This window comes from Pelophylax lessonae, assembly GCF_965119305.1.
Source record: "Pelophylax lessonae genome assembly, chromosome: 13".
NCBI classification, from domain to species: domain Eukaryota; kingdom Metazoa; phylum Chordata; class Amphibia; order Anura; family Ranidae; genus Pelophylax; species Pelophylax lessonae.
The window spans coordinates 4137383-4142844 of NC_138780.1; positions in this window are offsets into that span (position 1 = coordinate 4137383).

Consider the following 5462-nt stretch of genomic DNA (forward strand, 5'->3'; position numbering starts at 1 on the left):
GGGTTGCAGTGTTGAGTCTGGGGTTGGGGTCTGGGTTGCAGTGTTGGGGTTGGGGTTGCAGTGTTGGGTCTGGGGGTGGGGACTGGCATTGGGGCTGGGGTCAGGGGTTGCAGTGTTAGGTCTGGGGGTGTGGTCAGTCTGGGGGTGGGGTCTGGGGTTGGGGTCAGGGGTTGCAGTGTTGGGTCTGGGGGTGGGGTCAGGGTTTGCAGTGTTGGGTCTGGGGTTAGGGGTTGCAGTGTTGGGTCTGGGGGTGGGGTCAGGGGTTGCAGTGTTGGGTCTGGGGGTGGGGACTGGCATTGGGGTTGGGGTCAGGGGTTGCAGTGTTGGGGGTGGGGTCAGGGGTTGCAGTGTTGGGTCTGGGGGTGGGGTCAGGGTTTGCAGTGTTGGGTCTGGGGGTGGGGTCAGGGGTTGCAGTGTTGGGTCTGGGGGTGTGGTCAGTCTGGGGGTGGGGTCTGGGGTTGGGGTCAGGGGTTGCAGTGTTGGGTCTGGGGGTGGGGTTGGGGTCAGGGGTTGCAGTGTTGGGTCTGGGGGTGGGGTTGCAGTGTTGGGTCTGGGGGTGGGGTTGGGGGTTGCAGTGTTGAGTCTGGGGTTGGGGTCTGGGTTGCAGTGTTGAGTCTGTGGGTGGGGTCAGGGTTGCAATGCGTAGTCTGGGGGTGGGGTCAGGTTTGCAATGCGTAGTCTGGGGGTGGGGTCAGGGTAGCAATGCGTAGTCTGGGGGTGGGGTCAGGGTAGCAATGCGTAGTCTGGGGGTGGGGTCAGGGTAGCAATGCGTAGTCTGGGGGTGGGGTCAGGTTTACAGAGCGTAGTCTGGGGCTGGGGTCAGGTTTGCAATGCGTAGTCTGGGGGTGGGGGTCAGGGTTGCAATGCGTAGTCTGGGGCTGGGGTCAGGTTTGCAATGCGTAGTCTGGGGGTGGGGTCAGGGTAGCAATGCATAGTCTGGGGGTGGGGTCAGGTTTGCAATGCGTAGTCTGGGGGTGGGGTCAGGGTTGCAATGCATAGTCTGGGGGTGGGGTCAGGGTTGCAATGCGTAGTCTGGGGGTGGGGTCAGGGTTGCAATGCGTAGTCTGGGGGTGGGGTCAGGGTTGCAATGCATAGTCTGGGGGTGGGGTCAGGGTTGCAATGCGTAGTCTGGGGGTGGGGTCAGGGTTGCAATGCGTAGTCTGGGGGTGGGGTCAGGGTTGCAATGCGTAGTCTGGGGGTGGGGTCAGGTTTGCAATGCGTAGTCTGGGGGTGGGGTCAGGTTTGCAATGCGTAGTCTGGGGGTGGGGTCAGGTTTGCAATGCGTAGTCTGGGGGTGGGGTCAGGGTAGCAATGCATAGTCTGGGGGTGGGGTCAGGGTTGCAATGCGTAGTCTGGGGGCGTGTTCAGAGTCAGGTCGTTTGGTACACCCATGGGATCAGTTGGCCCTTCTGGAAGATTTTGGGTTCTGCTCGGCCAGTCTCGGGGTTCACACAGCTCAGCCAGGAGGGTGACCTCCCTTTTCTTCAGTGTGCATTGGTAATACAGCTCAGTCACTGCCCCGCCCCCAGCCTCTTATTGGACTAGAGAGGTCACTGTGTTCCCTCCTCCCTGGGCCAGACCTTCTGCCCCGCCCCCTCCCAGCACACTTCTATTGGCTGATTTTTGTATATGCTGGAAGTTTGATTATTTCTGCCTGGAGTTCACCTTTAACCACATGTGGAGGCCTTTCAGGGGCGGGGCTGATTGAGCCAACCTTGTTGGGGGCGGAGTCTGAATCAAGCTGGCCAATCACGTTTACACAGGAGCTTCACAGCCAGCAGGTGAGCCGCCATCATCGCACAGAACAGGAGTTCAATATCATCCACAGAGGAGCCGGATTTAGCAGGTCTTTCACAGTGCTCCCAACCAGCATCCTCTTGCTGTGAAGTCCGGTGCTGTACAAGAGGCGGAGCTGGAAACACCAGGGGTCATTTGGGTGGACATTTAGGGCTCAGTCAGGGGATGACAGTGACCCTATGGACCAATTCTCCATCATACCTCTAGTTCATTCTGAGTTTTTCTGTAACAAAACTCTGGGCTTTTTTTTTTTTCCTGTGTCCCTTCTTTTCCTATCCTAGTGACACGACAGGAAGTGAGAGACAATCTCCCTAATGGGGACACAGCAAAAAAAAAAAAAAAAAAACAGCGAGCTTCTGCTCTGTCATCTCATTCAAGATCCCTGGGAGGTACGAGGCCTCCACCCAGGTGAGAAGCCTCAGATTGGAGCAGTCTCCTTCCAGGTACTGGCCTCCACGCAAGTGAGAAGCCTCAGATTGGAGCAGTCCCTGGGAGGTACGAGGCTTCCACGCAGGTGAGAAGCCTCAGATTGCAGCAGTCCCTGGGAGGTACGAGGCCTCCACCCAGGTGAGAAGCCTCAGATTGGAGCAGTCCCTGGGAGGTACGAGGCCTCCACCCAGGTGAGAAGCCTCAGATTGGAGCAGTCCCTGGGAGGTACGAGGCCTCCACCCAGGTGAGAAGCCTCAGATTGGAGCAGTCCCTGGGAGGTACGAGGCCTCCACCCAGGTGAGAAGCCTCAGATTGCAGCAGTCCCTGGGAGGTACGAGGCCTCCACCCAGGTGAGAAGCCTCAGATTGGAGCAGTCCCTGGGAGGTACGAGGCCTCCACCCAGGTGAGAAGCCTCAGATTGGAGCAGTCCCTGGGAGGTACGAGGCCTCCACCCAGGTGAGAAGCCTCAGATTGGAGCAGTCCCTGGGAGGTACGAGGCCTCCACCCAGGTGAGAAGCCTCAGATTGGAGCAGTCCCTGGGAGGTACGAGGCCTCCACCCAGGTGAGAAGCCTCAGATTGGAGCAGTCCCTGGGAGGTACGAGGCCTCCACCCAGGTGAGAAGCCTCAGATTGGAGCAGTCCCTGGGAGGTACGAGGCCTCCACGCAGGTGTGAAGCCTCAGATTGGAGCAGTCCCTGGGAGGTAGGAGGCCTCCACCCAGGTGAGAAGCCTCAGATTGGAGCAGTCCCTGGGAGGTACGAGGCCTCCACCCAGGTGAGAAGCCTCAGATTGGAGCAGTCCCTGGGAGGTACGAGGCCTCCACCCAGGTGAGAAGCCTCAGATTGGAGCAGTCCCTGGGAGGTACGAGGCCTCCACGCAGGTGAGAAGCCTCAGATTGGAGCAGTCCCTGGGAGGTAGGAGGCCTCCACACAGGTGAGAAGCCTCAGATTGGAGCAGTCCCTGGGAGGTACGAGGCCTCCACGCAGGTGAGAAGCCTCTGATTGGAGCAGTCCCTGGGAGGTACGAGGCCTCCACCCAGGTGAGAAGCCTCAGATTGGAGCAGTCCCTGGGAGGTACGAGGCCTCCACCCAGGTGAGAAGCCTCAGATTGGAGCAGTCCCTGGGAGGTAGGAGGCCTCCACCCAGGTGAGAAGCCTCAGATTGGAGCAGTCTCCTTCCAGGTACTAGCCAAGCTTCACACCAAGCGACGTCCTGGAGGCCGCAGGCAGCCTGAGAGTCGGCTTCCATCAAAGGCTTCTCACAGGGGGCGGCGGCTTTATACTTAATGTGGGTGGAGTTCACCTTGTGAACTTGTAGGTAAAAAGTAATATTTGTAGGCGGAGCCCCAGAGGAGGGGAGGGAGCCGCCCAACCACTGGCTTCCCCTATCTCTTGTGGGCTCTGATTGATGAATATTTCCTGGTTGTGTTCCCGACTCCACCCACAATATATGAAATCACCCAGGGAACCCTTCATAAAGAGGTCATCATGTGGGCGGAGCTGGGAACTCACCAATACAGAGACAGAAGAGACTTTCGGGGCGGGTTAATGGTCCAGTTGAGTGACTTTCAGCAGTCACAGGAACATTGTGCGAGTGTAATGAAGACACGACAGGCCGAGGATTCGTTGACGCTCCGTACGGGGCGGAGCAGCTCTTTAATGATTTAATGGCAGTAATCAGACACAGAAGACATTGTAGGCATTGTGGGAGGAGTCATCACTCTATGATGTCCTATAAAACATTGTGCGAGTGTAATGAAGGCATAACAGGCAGAGGCCTCGGTGACGCTCCGTTCTGGGCGGAGCAGCTCATTAATGATCTAATGGCGTAATCAGACACAGAAGACAATGTAGGCATTGTGGGTGGAGCAATCACTCTATGATGTCATATAATGGGGGGGGGGGGCAGGTAATCTCTCATCTTCTCATTATAGGGATGTTAGCAGCAGAACATGGACTTGGAGCCGGGACATCGATAGGGAGCCCCTCCCACCAGACTCCACTATACCTGACATGTGACTTCAGTTGGGAGCCTGCAAGGGGGAGAGATCAATCCTGTGTGGGGGGGGGGGGGTGAAATTATAGATGCAATGATATATCAGGGACACGGGGGGGGGGGGGGGGGGGAGGAATAGGTATCAGAGGAAAGGGTTGGGTCCAGATGCGAGGGTGTTCGGGGGGTAGATTTACATCTGGGGTAGGGGATTGTTATTTACATATTTAGGGAGGGGTTGGGGGGGGTGTAACTTAAGACTCCGATGGAGTTTAGGGGGAGGTGTAAGATCCACCCCCAGGAGGGGCTGGGGTGTTATATCTAGATGTCAGGGGGTTGGAGGTGCATAGCTCCCAACTTTACCTGATTTGGAGGGAGTATCCCTGGTCCTGAGGGGCCGTCCCCGAGTCAGAGGGGCCGTCCCCGAGTCAGAGGGGCCGTCCCTGAGTCAGAGGGGCGGTCTCCGAGTCAGAGGGGCGGTCCCTGGCTCAGAGGGGCGGTCCCTTTATCCCTCTTTACTCCTCATTGGTCCCTTATTTTGCTCTGATTTATATAGTTGAATATTAAGTGTTCCCCGGTGATAAACATTTTATTCAATTTCTACATTTTTACATTTTAAAAGCCAATAAAAAATAATAGTGGTAAAAAAAAAAAAAAAAAGCACTTGTGGGTTTAACTAATCATTTTTCTTTTTTTCTAGAATTCTCCTTTAAGGGGGTGTGACAGGGGGGCGTGTCCTATGCCTTCTTACTTTTGCAAATAGGTGTCCCTCGTTCCCATCTCCAAAAATTGGGAAGTATTGGGGGTGCTAGAATTAGATGTTGGGGTTGTTGGATTTACATGTCAGGGGAGGGGGGTGTCATATCCAGATGTTGGTTGAGGGGTGTTAGATTTAAATGTTGGGGGAGGGGCTGGGTGTGTCGGAGGAAATGTTGGGGATTTTAGTTGTTGGGGGGGGGTGTTAGATCCAGATGGCAGAGAAGGGTTGTGGTATTATATCCAGATGGTGGTAGTTGGGGGGGGGGGGGGGTGCTAGATCCAGATGCTGAGGGAGGGGCCGGGCTGTTACATTCAGATGGGGGGGTGTTAGATCCAGATGCTGGGGGAGGGGGCTGGGGGTGTTAGATCCAGAAGTAAGAGGAGGGGTTGGCGGTGTTAGATTTAGAGGGGGGGGTAGGTTATATCCAGATGTCGAAGAAGGGGTTGGGGATGTTAGATTTAGATGGTGGGGGGGGGCGGCGTGTT